Raw genomic sequence first — 17,026 nt, forward strand, 5'->3', positions numbered from 1 at the left:
TACCCATCCAAAATTGCAGAAATTAGAAACCCTGACAATGCCAAGAGTTGACACTGATATGCAGCAACTGGAGCTTTCCTATCCTCTTACTGGAATGTAAATTGGTTCAACTGCTTCAAAAATCTAGCAGAATCTACTAAAGCCAAATGTATACAAACCCTAAGACCCAGACATTCCACCTAAAAAACAATTATACATGTGAGTATCACAAGACATATATAGGGCAGATCCTTAAAAAACTAAACATAGAATTAACATATGACCCAGAAATTCTACTCCAAGAGAAATGAAAACATGTATGTCCACATAGAAATTTGTTCACAATGTTTATAGCAGCATATACAAAAGGTAGAAATAGCAAATATTTGGAAACAACCCAAATGCCCCTAGATGAATGAAAGAAGAAATTAAGGTATATCTATACAATAATATATTATCCAGCCATTTAAAAGAAATAAAATACACATACTGCAACTTGGGTGAATCTCGAATCCATTATGCTCAGTGAAAGAAACCTGACAAAAAGGTCACATATTGTATGATTCATATTATATGCTATATTCAGAATAGACAAATCCACATAGAAGACAAATTGGTGGCTACCAGGGGGTAAGAGAGGGGAAAATGAGGAATGATTACTTAATAGGTATGGAGTAGTTTTCTGGGGTTATGAAAAAGTTCCAAAAGTAGGGAAAGGTGGTGGTTTCACATCCTGGATATGGTGTCACTGAACTGCTACACCTTAAAATAGTTAATGTTATATGAATTTCACCTCAAGTAATTAAGAAAAGAGAACTCGGCCGGGCGCGGTGGCTCAAGTCTGTAATACCAGCACTTTGGGAGGCCGAGGCGGGTGGATCATGAGGTCAAGAGATCGAGACCATCCTGGTCAACATGGTGAAACCCCGTCTCTACTAAAAATACAAAAAAAAAATCAGCTGGGCATGGTGGCGCGTGCCTGTAATCCCAGCTACTCAGGAGGCTGAGGTAGGAGAATTGCATGAACCCAGGAGGCGGAGGTTGCGGTGAGCCGAGATTGCGCCATTGCACTCCAGCCTGGGTAACAAGAGCAAAACTGCGTCTCAAAAAAAAAGAAAGAAAGAAAAGAAAAGAGAACTAAAAACTGGTCCTTTTCTGTCTTTAACTTTATCTTCTCTGTAAAATATATCCCTGTTTTATACAGGGAGTCCTTACTTCGCATGATACTGTCACAAACTTCAGTTAACACAATTAAGTCAGATTACACCAGTCCTCCCCAAAAGTAGTTCAATTTTAGTTATCACAGTGTATTAACTGTGAATAATAATTGTATAGAGAACAAGCTTCACATCTAGTGCTTTAGTCCACAAATCACTATGTAAATAACAGATATGCATGGTAATCAGTGACCAATTGCTTCACTTCTTAAAGTCTGCCAGTGATTGGTCACTGCACGTCTGTTACTCAGTTCATGCCCAGACAGTGAAGCTTATAGTTCTGTTGCCTTACAGTCTCCCAGGTGATAAATCCATATGACATTTTATAAAATGGAAACACTGAAAGAAAGAATTGGCCAATAAAGATGAAAATGAGGAAATGAAAAGTGATAACATCAAAGCAAAATTCTTATCTAATGTAAATAGAGTTATGAAAGAAATAGTTGACCATGAGATTGTTAACACAGTGTCTTAATCAGATGGGGCTACTATAACAGAATACCATAGACTGGATGGCTTAGAAACAACAGAAATTTATTTCTCATAGTTCTGGAGACTGAAAGTCTTAGATCAGGGTGCTAGCATGGTCAGGTTCTGATGAGAGTCGCCTACCAGGCTGCAGATGGCTGACTTCTTATGTTCTCACTTGGCAGAATGAGGATGAGGGCGCTCTCTGAGATCCGTTTCATAAGGGAACTAATCCCAGAGGTCATGAGGACTCCACCCTCAGGACCTAATTACTTTCCAGAAGCCCCACCTCTTAACACCATCACACTGGGGGCCAGGATGTCCCAGAGATCATGAAGACTCCACCCTCAGGTCCTAATTACTTTCCAGAGGTCCCATCTCTTAATACCATCACACTGGGGGCCAGGATGTCAAGACCTGAATCTGGGGGTTGCAGGTGACACAAACATTTAGTAAATTGCATATAAGCTCCCTTTTGAGAGACTCAGGATAAACCACCAGAAGAACTTAGTGAAAATGAACTTATCAACATAGATGAAGAAGCAGTTTTGATGAAAAAGGATGAAGATATACCAGAGGCAGTCATGCCAGCAAACACCTTCACATGAAAGAAACTCTCAGAGATACTTTATGACATTGAAAGCTCAAGGATAAAATGTTGGAAGCTGATTAAAACTTAGAAATCAGTGTGACAATATGCCAATGCATAGAAAAATGCTCACTTCCCAATGTAAATTATACAAGACAAACACTGTTAAAACTACTCTTATAAGTTTTTAGCCAAAAAAAAAAAAAAAAAAATGGTATGCAGTTGACCCTTGAACATTTGTGTCTAAGAAGTGCTAACTCCCTAAAATTCCCATATAACTTTTGACCTACCTAAAACTTAACTACTAATAGCCTATGGCTTACCAGAAGCCTATTGATAATATAAACTGTCAACTAACACATATTTTTATGTTATATATTATATACTATATTCTTACAATAAAGTAAGCTAGAGAAAAGATGTTATTAAGAAAATTGTAAGGAAGATATATTAAGATATATTAAGAAATTATCATATATCAGCACATATATGTACATATATATGCACATATATGTGTATATATATTACGTGTGTGTGTGTGTGTGTGTGTGTGTGTGTGTGTGCTGAGGAGAAGGAAGAGGAAGGACTGGTTTTGCTGTCTCAAGCGTGGCAGAGGAGGGAAAAAATCCATGTGTAAGCGTACTCATGCATATCAAACCTATGTTGTTCAAGGGTGAACTGTACTTAAATTCATAATGTTTCTCATGTATACTAAGTCTCTTTTCCATTTACTTATATATTTATAATTGATGTAAGACAGCTTTTACTCTTCTGACAAAATAATTTAAAGTCGCCTAGCAATAATGATTTTCCCATTGATTACTAAGCCTACTTTGCATGGTTTCAACTTGCACAGACAGCCATTTCTGTGATCCCATCTCTCTATGTGAAGCTATAACTGCCTGTACTCTTATTTCCTATAGTCCATATTTCAGTCTAAATACTCACTATACCACCAATTTAAAATATTTGTATATCTCTTGGCAGCATTTCTGGCATATACTGTTACCTTTCTTTTTTCCACCACTCCTTCCTGTCTTAGTGACTTTGATCATGATATTTTGTAACTTCTTCACCTTACAATTTAAACGCATCCTCCTTCATTAAGACATTTCCTGATTTCCTGCCCACTAAATTAAAGTGATACCTTTCTCCCTCCTTTGAAACCTCTCCCTACTATAGTAAAAAATACTCCTGCTGGGTAAGGTGGCACATGCCTATAGTCCCAGCTACTCGGGAGGCTGAGGTGGGAGGATCGCTTGAGCCCAGGAGTTATGGGCTATAGTGCGCTATGCCAATCGAGTGTCCACGCTAAGTTCAGCATCAATATGGTGACCTCTCAGGAGTGGGGGACCACCAGGTTGCCAAAGGAGGGAAAACTCCTGTGCTGATCAGTAAAAAATACTCCTTTCCGACTAGCAACATTCACTTCTTACCATACTGCTAATCACATATATATAACAAAAAGGACAAAATGGACCAAGAAAGGAAAAACTAGAATTCCTCTTTTGTTTTTAATAAATATAAAAATCCTCTAAAGCAGAACTTATCTATGAAACAAAGTAAGACTTTTTATTTAGGTATTTATAGAATACTGAATACCTCTAAAACATCTATGTTAAGAACAAAGTCCATATGAGTTTTATTCCTCGGGGTGTGGGGAAGAGACAACATTGTGTACTTAAGTATGTTAGCAGTCACTCCAACAACCTCCCAATTGCTGTATTCAATTGCACTTTTATACATTGCCCTTGAATAAATGGTTGCTTGGCTCTGAAATTTCTTGAACCGACAGCTCTTTGTTGAAGACCTCACAGAATTTTAATAAAGACAGCTAAAAAGCAGTTGATTTTCCCCTGGTTGAAGTATGAATTCAAAAGATTGGTAAACAATATCTACCATGCTCTCCCTTAAGAATGCACCCTTTGATTTGTTCTTTGGAGAAAAAATACACACAAGTCAATATTTGTTTTCTTTTTATAATAACTATATATAGTGTTTTCTGGGACAGTGGTACAATATAGCTACTGTGGTTTGGGAGTAGGACAAATAGTTTTCTGCTCACATTTTCATTCTATGTGATTTACATGAAGTTAGTTCTAGCTAATATCAACTTCTGTCCACCTCACATACAACATACTACATTACATTGATAGGTGCCCTACATCTAATGCCATCTCATCTATGGTGGCGGACATAGCAACAGCCATTGTATTTATAACCTCATACTCTTGGCCATAGCTGATTAGACCAGGAATGTGCACCTGTCTCAATCTCAACCAAACAAAGTTATTTGTCTTGGAAACTAGATTTTGAACTAAAAGGCAGTCCTTTTTGGGGTGTCTAGACCTGTAAGATGTAGGCTTAGAAATACGTGGAAAGGAAATTTCCCTTTGTCGTGCAAGGGAAGAAAACAGTTTTCAGAGAGAGAAAAAAAGTAGCTTTCCTGGATTCAACTCCTTTCTAAGCCCACATTTCTTCATATTACTGGGTTCCTATTAGACATCCCTTTATTCTTATAATGAATTCCCCTTGTGTACTTAAGCTTATTAGAGTTGTGTTCTGTTACCTGCTACTATGACAGCAAAAACAAGGAATATTCTAATGCAGCTGTTTGGAGAGTTCATCTCTGAAATAAGAATAATGATGTAATTATAAATCTCAATAGCAGACAAACAGAGCAATGAATACCATTTTAAAGTTAGAATAAACTATTAATTATGTGTACATAGAAAATGTGCAAGCACTTCCCAAAAAGGCTGTGTTACCTGTCCTAAGCTTGCTATATAGGTCTCTACTGCTAATTTTTTACCAGCAAATTGATTTGTAACTCTATAAAACTGCATCAGTCTTTCATATAACAATCAAGCCTTTTAGACCTACAAGTTACTCTCTATCTAAGGAGGGTATGTGGTCTCAAACACTCTAGTACATCTTTTATATGAGACACGCTCCTAAATGAATAACAATTGCAACATCTTAACACAGTCTGTGTTGGTTTCTCCGGTGCCACAAAGTCCTTACAAGAGACTATGTCTCTAATCTGACCACTAACCATAATGGTGCTTATTTGCTTCCTGTCTAATATTATTTACCTTTAGAAATGTTCCGTTATTGATATTTTTGAAAGTTAATATTTTCTAAAATGTACGTGGTATTCTCTCCCAGAGGATTTTTTTCTTCATTCAATTTTTTGTGGGTTTTTAACCTCATAGCATACAGGAACAGAGCATCTAAACTCACTATAAAGTTGAGGAGCTCGGTAAATGGAACCAAAACACAGAGCCAGCAGGGAGCCAATTTCCTACATTTAGCAGACAATCCAGCCAATTTTTTCCTGCCCCTCAGCCCATTCTTAATTTATCAAAAATAACATTATTATACAATCAAGACCCAGAATAAAGACTAATTTATCCTTTACTAGAAACACAAATAGTAGGGTTTTTTTTTTCCCCAGTATTTGTACTTATTCCTAAAAAAGGTTTTGGATATTATCAGATGTTTTAAAAAATATTTAGCCTCCAAATTTTTATTAGTCCCAGCAACATAGTTCAATCTAACACTTTAAATAATTAATCAATTAGCTAATCATTTCTCAATAGCCTAGAAAACAATTAGCAAAGTGATTAATTTACTACTCTACTGCCAAAGTTTATAATTGCTTGCTTTTAATTACGATGTATTCTGCTTAATTTTAAAGTACTGTCTCTACTGTAAATTAAAATGCATTTGATTTTTATAAATATGTTTAAATAAAATAGAACATTTTACAGTAGAAATGTGGGCTCAGGTAGTCTATTTCAAAACTGACATTTGATTTCAAAAAACAGAGTATTAATTAAACAAAAAATTACGAAACAAAGTAAAAAAATGAAATAAATGTTGTTAAAGCACTTTTTTTAGTAATAGTTATTAATACACAATTTATAATATTGCCTGTCATTTCTAATTCTACTTATCAATTACCAATGTAATTATATTTTGAGTTTAACTTTGATACTAACTGCAACAGCATGGTAAAAATTTTGAATAAGAGAAAGCTTAATGAATACAGGCATTGGTACATACATTAAACTGAATTCAACCTCATCATCCCACATATAAAATGTAGCTTTTTTTTTTCCTTAGGTATTTATTTTATTTTTTAATAATGAAGAAAAAAGTAGCAATAATTACAACATTAATGATGTCTTCTATTTTTTTTTTATTTTTTTTTTATTTTTTTAATTGCATTTTAGGTATTGGGGTACATGTAATGAACATGCAAGATTGTTGCATAGGTACACACATGGCAGTGTGCTTTGCTGCCTTCCGTCCCCTCACCTGTATCTGTCATTTCTCCCCATGCTATCTCTTCCCACCTCCCCACCCCCCGCCCCTCCCCCATTTCCCCCAAACAGACCCCAGTGTGTAGTGCTCCCCTCCCTGTGTCCATGTGTTCTCATTGTTCAACACCTGCCTATGAGCGAGAATATACGGTGTTTGATTTTCTGCTCTTGTGTCAGTTTGCTGAGAATGATGGTTTCCAGGTTCATCCATGTCCCTACAAAGGACGTGAACTCATCGTTTTTCATGGCTGCATAATATTCCATGGTGTATATGTACCACATTTTCCCTATCCAGTCTATCATCGTTGGGCATTTGGGTTGGTTCCAGGTCTTTGCTATTGTAAACAGTGCTGCAATGAACATTCGTGTGCACGTGTCCTTATAGTAGAATGATTTATAATCCTTTGGATATATACCCAGTAATGGGATTGCTGGGTCAAATGGGATTTCTATTTTTAGGTCCTTGAGGAATCGCCACACTGTCTTCCACAATGGTTGAATTAATTTACATTCCCACCAACAGTGTAAAAGTGTTCCTATTTCTCCACATCCTCTCCAGCATCTGTTGTTTCCCGATTTTTTAATGATCGCCATTCTAACTGGTGTGAGATGGTATCTCAATGTGGTTTTGATTTGCATTTCTCTGATGACCAGTGATGATGAGCATTTTTTCATATGTTTGTTGGCCTCCTGTATGTCTTCTTTTGTAAAGTATCTGTTCATATCCTTCACCCATTTTTGAATGGGCTTGTTTGTTTTTTTCTTGTAGATCTGCTTTAGTTCTTTGTAAATTCTGGATATCAGCCCCTTGTCAGATGGGTAGGCTGCAAAAATTTTTTCCCATTCTGTTGGTTGCCGATTCACTCTACTGACTGTTTCTTTTGCCGTATAGAAGCTGTGGAGTTTGATTAGGTCCCATTTGTCTATTTTGGCTTTTGTTGCCATTGCTTTTGGCGTTTTGGTCATGAAGTCCTTGCCTACACCTATGTCCTGTATGGTTTTGCCTAGATTTTCTTCTAAGGTTTTTATGGTATTAGGTCTGATGTTTAAGTCTTTAATCCATCTGGAGTTAATTTTGGTGTAAGGTGTCAGGAAGGGGTCCTGTTTCCGCTTTCTGCACATGGCTAGCCAGTTTTCCCAACACCATTTATTAAACAGGGAGTCCTTTCCCCATTGCTTGTTTTTGTCAGGTTTGTCAAAGATCAGATGGTTGTGGGTATGTTGTATTTCCTGTGAGGCCTCTGTTCTGTTCCATTGGTCTATATCTCTGTTTTGGTACCAGTACCATGCTGTTTTGATTACTGTAGCCTTGTAGTATAGTTTGAAGTCCGGTAGTGTGATGCCTCCCACTTTGTTCTTTTTGCTTAGAATTGACTTGGCTATGCGGGCTCTCTTTTGGTTCCATATGAAGTTGAAGGTGTTTTTTTCCAGTTCTGTGAAGAAGGTCATTGGTAGCTTGATGGGAATAGCGTTGAATCTGTAAATTACTTTGGGCAGTATGGCCATTTTCACGATGTTGATTCTTCCTAACCATGAACATGGAATGTTTCTCCATCTGTTTGTATCCTCTCTTATTTCGTTGAGCAATGGCTTGTAGTTCTCCTTGAAGAGGTCCTTTACGTTCCTTGTTAGTTGTATTCCTAGGTACTTTATTCTCTTTGTAGCAATTGTGAATGGCAGTTCGTTCTTGATTTGGCTCTCTTGAAGTCTATTACTGGTGTATAGGAATGCTTGTGATTTTTGCACGTTGATTTTGTATCCTGAGACTTTGCTGAAGTTGTTTATCAGTTTCAGGAGATTTTGGGCTGAGATGATGGGGTCTTCCAGATATACAATCATGTCATCTGCAAATAGAGACAATTTGATTTCCTCCTTTCCAATTTGGATACCCTTTATTTCTTTTTCTTGCCTGATTGCTCTGGCTAGAACTTCCAGTACTATATTGAATAGGAGTGGTGAGAGAGGGCATCCTTGTCTAGTGCCAGATTTCAAAGGGAATGCTTCCAGTTTTTGCCCATTCAGCATGATATTGGCTGTTGGTTTGTCGTAAATAGCTTTTATTGTTTTGAGATACGTTCAGTCAATACCTAGTTTATTGAGGGTTTTTAGCATAAAGGGTTGTTGAATTTTGTCAAAAGCCTTCTCTGCATCAATCAAGATAATCATGTGGTTTTTGTCTTTGGTTCTGTTTATGTGGTGAATTACGTTTATGGAATTGCGTATGTTGAACCAACCTTGCATCCCTGGGATGAATCCCACTTGATCACGGTGGATGAGCTTTTTGATATGCTGTTGCAATCGGTTTGCCAGTATTTTATTGAAGATTTTTGCATCTATGTTCATCATGGATATTGGCCTGAAATTTTCTTTTCTTGTTGAGTCTCTGCCGGGTTTTGGTATCAGGATGATGTTTGTCTCGTAAAATGATTTGGGAAGGATTCCCTCTTTTTGGATTGTCTGGAATAGTTTCAGAAGGAATGGTATCAGCTCCTCCTTGTATGTCTGGTAGAATTCAGCTGTGAACCCATCTGGACCTGGGCTTTTTTTAGGTGGTAGGCTCTTTATTGCTGCCTCGACTTCAGACCATGTTATTGGTCTATTCAGGGTTTCGGCTTCTTCCAGGTTTAGGCTTGGGAGGATGCAGGTGTCCAGGAATTTATCCATTTCTTCCAGGTTTACTAGTTTATGTGCATAGAGTTGTTTGTAATAATCTCTGATGATGGTTTGGATTTCTGTGGAATCTGTGGTGATATCCCCTTTATCATTTTTTATTGCATCAATTTGGTTATTCTCTCTTTTCTTTTTTATTAATCTGGCTAGTGGTCTGTCTATTTTGTTGATCTTTTCAAAAAACCAGCTCCTGGATTTATTGATTTTTTGAAGAGTTTTTTGTGTCTCTATTTCCTTCACTTCTGCTCTGATCTTAGTTATTTCCTGTCTTCTGCTAGGTTTTGAGTTTTTTTGATCTTGCTCCTCTAGCTCTTTCAATTTTGATGATAGGGTGTCAATTTTAGATCTCTCCTTTCTTCTCATGTGGGCACTCATTGCTATATATTTTCCTCTAGAGACTGCTTTAAATGTGTCCCAGAGATTCTGGTATGTTGTGTCTTTGTTCTCATTGGTTTCAAAGAACATCTTTATTTCTGCCTTCATTTTGTTGTTTATCCAGTCAACATTCAAGAGCAAGTTGTTCAGTTTCCATGAAGCTGTGCAGTTCTGAGTTAGTTTCTGCATTCTGAGTTCTAACTCGATTGCACTGTGGTCTGAGAGACTGTTTGTTATGATTTCTGTTCTTTTGCATTTGCTGAGGAGTGATTTATTGCCAATTATGTGGTCAATTTTAGAGTAGGTGTGATGTGGTGCTGAGAAGAATGTATATTCTGTGGATTTGGGGTGGAGAGTTCTGTAAATGTCTATTAGGTTTGCTTGTTCCAGGTCTGTATTCAGGTCCTGGATATCCTTGTTGATTTTCTGTCTGGTTGATCTGTCTAATATTGACAATGGGGTGTTAAAGTCTCCCACTATTATTGTGTGGGAGTCTAAGTCTCTTTGTAAGTCATTAAGAACTTGCCTTATGTATCTGGGTGCTCCTGTATTGGGTGCGTATATATTTAGGATCATTAGCTCTTCTTGTTGCAGTGATCCTTTTACCATTATGTAATGTCCTTCTTTGTCTCTTTTGATCTTTGTTGCTTTAAAGTCTATTTTATCAGAGATGAGAATTGCAACTCCTGCCTTTTTTTGCTCTCCATTTGCTTGGTAGATCTTCCTCCATCCCTTTATTTTGAGCCTTTGTGTATCCTTGCATGTAAGATGGGTTTCCTGGATACAGCACACTGATGGGTTTTGGCTTTTTATCCAATTTGCCAGTCTGTGTCTTTTGATTGGGGCATTTAGTCCATTGACATTTAGGGATAGTATTGTTATGTGTGAATTTGATGCTGTCATTTTGATGCTACCTGGCTGTTTTGTTGGTTAGTTGATGCAGATTCTTGATTGTGTTGATGCTCTTTTACCATTTGGTGTGTTTTTGGAGTGGCTGGTACTGGTTATTCCTTTATATGTGTAGAGCCTCTTTCAGGAGTTCTTGTAGAGCAGGTTTGGTGGTGATGAAATCTCTGAGTGCTGGCTTGTTCACAAAGGATTTTATTTTTCCTTCACTTATGAAGCTTAGTTTGGCTGGATAGGAGATTCTGGGTTGAAAGTTCTTTTCTTTAAGGATGTTGAATATTGGCCCCCAATCTCTTCTGGCTTGTAGGGTTTCTGCTGAGAGATCTGCTGTGAGTCTAATGGGCTTCCCTTTGTGGGTAACCCGACCTTTCTCTCTGGCTGCCCTTAGCATTTTCTCTTTCATTTCAACCCTGGTGAATCTGACGATTATGTGCCTTGGGGTTGCTCTTCTTGAGGAATATCTTTGTGGTGTTCTCTGTATTTCCTGGATTTGAATATTGGTCTGCCTTGCTAGGTTGGGGAAGTTTTCCTGGATAATATCCTGAAGGGTATTTTCCAGCTTGGATTCATTCTCTTCATCACATTCAGGTACACCTATCAGACGTAGATTAGGTCTTTTCACATAGTCCCACATTTCTTGAAGATTTTGTTCATTCCTTTTTGCGCTTTTTTCTCTGTTCTTGCCTTCTCTTTTTATTTCATTGAGTTGATCTTCGACCTCTGATATCCTTTCTTCTGCTTGGTCAATTCGGCTGTTGAAGCTTGTGCATGCTTCACGAAGTTCTCGTGTTGCATTTTTCAGCTCCATCAATTCACTTATACTCCTCTCTATGCTGTCCATTCTCGTCAGCAGTTCGTCCAATCTTTTTTCAAGGTTCCTATTTTCTTTGCGTTGGATTAGAACATGTTCTTTTAGCTCATTGTAGTTTCTTACTACCCACCTTCTGAAGTCTGATTTTGTCATTTCATCACCCTCCTTCTCCATCCGGTCTGGTTCCCTTGCTGGTGAGGAGTTGTGATCCCTTTTAGGAGGAGAGGTGTTCTGGTTTCCGGAGTTTTCATCCTTTTTGCGCTGGTTTCTTCCCATTTTTGTGGGTTTATCCACCTGTTGTCTGTCTCTGTCCCAGGGAGTTGGAGCTTTATGAGTTTCTGTTGCACTACTGCCTTTTTTGATTTTTCTTTCAGGTCGCACCCGCCCAGCTAGCAGCACGCCTAGCCTCTGCCTGCCCGCAGGGGCTTTGCTGAGCTGCTGTGGGCTCCGCCCAGCTGCCCTGAGCTCTTCCCTGTAGTCCTTTTTATATGGGCGTAGTTAGAACTGTCTCGGCAATGGTGGCCCCGCCTCTGTTATGGTGGACTCTCTCTGTTGTGGCAGGTTGCCTCGGCAACGGCGGGTTGCCTCGGCAACGGCAGCCTGCCTCCTTAGCGGTGGAGAGTCTCAGTAATGGCGGAAGCCCCTCCCCCACGGAGCCAGATCCTCCCGGTTCAGCTGTGCTTGGTTTGGAGGGCTCAACCCAGAGGGTTTCCAATTACTGTTTTTGTTTTCGTTGTTGCTGGGGGTGGAGGGGTGGGACCAACCGAGCCTGATCACCTGGCTCCCTGACTCAGAGTCTTTTCTTTTAAGTTGAACGACCCCGCGTTCTGGTGGCTTGTTGAAAAGGCGCCGGGATCTCCCGTGCTGCGACTCACGGAGTCGGCTCGAACTGCGGCGCCGGCTCCTGGCAGATTTTTTGCCTAGGAATCTCCTGGCCTGACTCGCTATTTCAGCTGAATCGGCAGCTCTGCCATCTCAGGGCTCTGCTTGCCAGCTAAGAGGGCTCCCAGACCAGTGGCTTTTGTAGGGAGAACCGCAGCAACAGGGAGTGGTCACAGCAGCCGCGCGGGCGGAATCAGCCCCATGGGGGCCAAAACAGCCGCACCGGCTGGGACTGCGACGCTGGCGACCCCTCTGCCTGGGTATCTCCTGGTCTGTGGGCAATAAGAGTTCGTCTGGAAATGCGGCATCCACTCACCCTCTGCACTTTCACTGGGAGCTGAAGTCCTGAGCTGTTCTTAGGCGGCCATCTTCCCAGCCAAAATGTAGCTTTAATAAAAGAATATCCAGTATATAAGTTATAAGAAAGCATGTTGAATATGAATTATAAATTATCAAGTTTTAAAACATATTTTAGCTGCTTTGGAATGCAGTGCAAAAGTTCCTCAAAAAGCTAAACAGAGTCACCACATGATTATACTAATATGTATAATTAAACTTCAAAGTATATACCCAAGAGAATTGATAATCGATGTGCAAACAAAAGCTTGTACATGAATGTTCATAGCAGTATTATTCACAGTAGCCAAAAAGTGAGAAAAAAACAAATTTCCATCAACTGACAAATGAATAAACCCAATGTGATGTACCCATACAATAGTATACTATTTAGTCATAAAAAAAGAATGAAATACTGATACATGCTGCATCATGGACGAACCTTTAACATGTTACATTAAAGATGCCAGACTCAAAAGGCCATGTTTACTATGATTCCATTTACATGAATTGTCCAGAATAGGCAAATCCATAGAGGCAGAAAATAGACTAGTGTTTGACAGGGGCTGGGAAGAAGACAGAATAAGGATTGACTCTTAATGGGTACAAAGTTTTTGTGGGAGATGATGGATATGTTTTAGAATTCAGCAGTGATACTGGTTACATAACTCTGTGAATACAGTAAAAACACCTGAATCATACACTTCTAAAGGGGGAATTTTATGGTCTGTGAATTATATCTCAAATTAAAAGTTATATGAGAACCAAGTTTTTTCAGACAAGGAAATTAGAACATCACCAATACACATGATAATAAATCACCTGATTCTGTACATCATATTTTATCAAAAAATGGCCTGAATGCAATTAATAATCTGAATATACAGAAACATCGCCTCACAGATATTCACCATGCCTAAAGAATACCTCCAGGATAGAGTGGGAGCCATATTTCAAAGTACTCGGAGTAATCCAGAGAAAGAAAATGCCACACTGCGCTTCAAGTAGACACAGAAAAAAATAGCATTTTACTTTGGAAACATTTTTGAGGCTTTGAATCTGTAATCACGAGAAGAATACTAAAGTAGAAACAGGAACTTAGAACAGTTGTGGAAAATTGACTGAAATATCCATATAAATTTTGATATTAGTTTAGTGCTAACCACTCAGCTGAGTCCCAGTAGCCATGCCATTTATGTGACCTGTTTGTGTCCCTTGTGTTAGTACTAATGTAAGCCTTTCCCAAATATTTTCTGTACCACAAAATATTCAAGAAAAAAAATGAATTTTCAGCCAGTGATGCAAGTGAACACAGTTGGGGTTTTTCCAGTAGCTAATAGAACAACGCACCTTTTCAGTACAGTGTCTTGATAATGCCATTTTGTGATAATGTCATTTTGTGCCCTCTCTAGGCAGAGCCTTCTATCTCCAAGACTGCCTCCGAGAATAAGATCCCAATTCCTTAGAGTAGGAGTGTGATTTGTTGAAATTTATCTGCAGTCCCAGGCAATGTCAGTATACCAAAATGGATGCATTTAGTGTTAAGTACCTTACTAGCAATTTCCCTTTTGAGCACTGGAATGTGATAAAGCATTAGAGCTTTTACTCTTAGGACTGAAATGTAATGCTGCATGGGCTGCAAAAAATAGATTGGTGAGAACTTCTTGCAGCCATTTGTCCCAGTAATTGACCAACAGAGAACAATAAAGCAGTATTCCTCAATATCAGTATCCTATTGGAAGCATCTTGCCCTTCCTCTTACACATTTTATAAATTGGAATGCTAGTAGGACAAGCATGCTTCTCCATTAAATGGATAAATTTGACCCCTTCAACATGAACAACAGCAACACAGCACCTACAAACAACGAGGAGATCCATTTCCATTGCTCCCCAGAACTTTTGGGCCTCTTTAAGGGCAAAAGTAATCTTTTCACATTCTGTCTTGAGGCAGGGACCAGATTGGCTCTGAAGCTGGTGGCTACATTCGTCACATTCTGACAGGAGGCATTTCCAGCTAACTTTCTTTCCAAGTAGCTCCTAAACTTTATAAAATTAAATAATGTGATGAAAAATGTCAGAAGGTATAACCACAGAAAGAATATCATGGCCAACAGAGAAGTGAGGATTTTGCCAAAAACAGCTCCTTGCATGTTAAAAATGCATCACTCACATCTGCAATACTAAGGGATCCTGTTCTTCTGAAAAGCATCATCTCATAACACATCATTTGATGTGAAAGATCACCTAATAGCCTACTCATTTTTGACCTGACCTAGTGCTCTGCTGAAATAGTTACATGGAAGAAAAATCATGCTTTTTCCAGGTAACAGTCAAGTAGGTTTCCCTACCTCAATTCCTCTTTTTCTCTGCTATCTCTGGCCCCAGCATGTGATTTTTTTTTAAGCATCGCAAAATGTCAATACACAAACAAAGGAGACCAGAAGCAACCCCCTGCTATCACAGAATCTTGTTTTATAAACTGAGAAACACTGACATGTAACAAATCTTATTCCCTTTTTTCCCCTCCTCTTTGTAAATGATTTGCTTCCCCCTCCTTCTTCATGTATAAATAAACAGAAAAGTGTCTGTATATTTGGTGTTTTTTCTCCTTTGGTCTTCATAATCAAGGGCTATTACAGCAATAGATCTTATCTGTGGAATGGCAGTCCCTCTGCACCTTTGGTTCAGGTTTTTGTTTATGCTTGGCTGCCATTGTGGCTGTTCCTGATAGTTTTAGGTCAGCCATGACAGACTATGGGTGACACTAAATAAACAAGCTGGGAGTCTGGGACCAGCCAGGAAAGAGTGGTACTAGGGCTCACAGTTTGATTTTCCTTGATTAATCACCTCTTTTATTTAGAAGAACTTATTGTGTACAGTACCTTCTTGTCTGGCTAAGCAAATTACACCATCAACCGGCAAGGACTTAGAAATCCTCATAAACAAGGAGAAACAAGGAAGACAAGTACAGCTTACTCAACTGCAAAGTGAAGCTGCCGTCTTTAGAGGCATGATCAGGGCTGTTTATTTATTTTCAAATAGTGTATAGCTCTTTCTTCTGCTGCTGCTTGTTATCCTGCTGTGACCTAAGTAACCTTGTCAAGCCACCTCCCAGGTTGCCCAGATCGCCACAACCAGCAGACTAATCATTCTGAATGATAAGAAGGAGCATGACTTTTTTAGCGATTAGTGTGTCAGTATCCATCTTGGTTCCCCAGAAGCACTCTGTGTGTGCGTGTGCGTGTGTGTGTGTGTGTGTGTGTGTGTTCGTGTGTGTGTCACAGCTACTAGGTTTAGAGAGGAGGCTGCTAAATGGGGCTATGCTTATTGTATTTTCTGCTCTGCAACTCAGTTCAGAATCATCCCCTTAGTTTCTACTGTAGAGCAAGCACTACAACACTCACTGTAAAATCATCATTATCCATTAATTTCCTCAAATTGGGCTCATGAATTAAGTGAAGACTTATGACTTGCATAGCTAGCTATAAACATCTGAGAAGAAAACAATTTATTCCTCAAACTGTACACAGTGTAAAGACATGGCTGTTAGGAATATGGAGAATCTTTCTGTTGAGATTTAGCAGGTTAACTAACACAACACCTAAGAGTTGTCCACATTGCAATAACAAAGGTAAGTATAATAATAAAATTCAGAAAAGTACCAAATAATTAGATTAGAAAAACAACTATTACCAAAATCTATGAACAGAGACTTCATGGACAAATATTAATATAGACCCTCACCAGTCATTAAAGGGGAATAAATATCAACATTATTAAAATATAATTTTTCACCTATCAAACATGCAGCATTTAAAAATCACGGGTGACACTCTGTGCTGGTGAAATTATGGTGACTTGGGTTTTCTTATACTCTCCTGCTGCTAGTGAGAAAAGAAAATGACATGATAGTTCTGGAAAGTAAAAAGAATTCCCGTGGCCACCATCATATTCTAAGGCAGTTCTTAAACTTTAATTTCTATTAGAATCACCTGGGATCCTTTTAAACACTCATGTTCTGATTCTCAATGCTTCTTAAAGGCAATAGGAATGCTGCAGTTTCAGAAACCACACTTTAAATTGAAGCATTAGAAGGCTCCCCAGCAGTTTCCCCAAAAGGGCTTGTACCATGGAAGTATATATAGAAGGCAGGCAACAGCACCCAACTGTTAATCAGGGTATAAGACAGTGAGAGAAGCAAATGACCCAAAGTACAGCCAGTGCTTTAAGCCTAGAGCTTTCTCAAAAAGTTGGTGAGTTCTATTTTGAATGTGATATTTGGAAGAAACCAGTGGTATAACCTTAAAGATATTTGTAAAAGGCAGAGGGACATGCAGGTATAAAGCATCAAAGAATGTTTAGTGTAGAGGCATATTAGGTTGAACTGTATGAAACTGCCAATAGTCAACCACTTTTAACATACAAAAATGGCCATTTCATATGGTTCAACCTCTTAAATTTGA

At 38.7% G+C, this 17,026-nt stretch overlaps 1 protein-coding gene across 6 annotated transcripts in view; it reads right to left on the reverse strand.

Moving 5' to 3' along the window:
• Positions 1 to 17,026, reverse strand: part of CDIN1 (CDAN1 interacting nuclease 1) — a 1,267,257-nt gene that overhangs the window by 1,063,527 nt on the left and 186,704 nt on the right. For 5 of the 6 annotated variants that reach the window (XM_074394131.1, XM_074394128.1, XM_074394126.1 and 2 more), the window contains exon 3: positions 12,542 to 12,612. The exons of the other annotated variant lie outside the window; for it this stretch is intronic. The gene's annotated coding sequence lies outside the window, so the exon portion shown is untranslated. The remainder of the gene's footprint in view (positions 1 to 12,541; positions 12,613 to 17,026) is intronic. 6 annotated transcript variants of the gene reach the window in all.

The sequence above is a fragment of the Saimiri boliviensis genome, chromosome 2 (genome assembly GCF_048565385.1).
Source record: "Saimiri boliviensis isolate mSaiBol1 chromosome 2, mSaiBol1.pri, whole genome shotgun sequence".
Lineage (NCBI taxonomy): Eukaryota > Metazoa > Chordata > Mammalia > Primates > Cebidae > Saimiri > Saimiri boliviensis.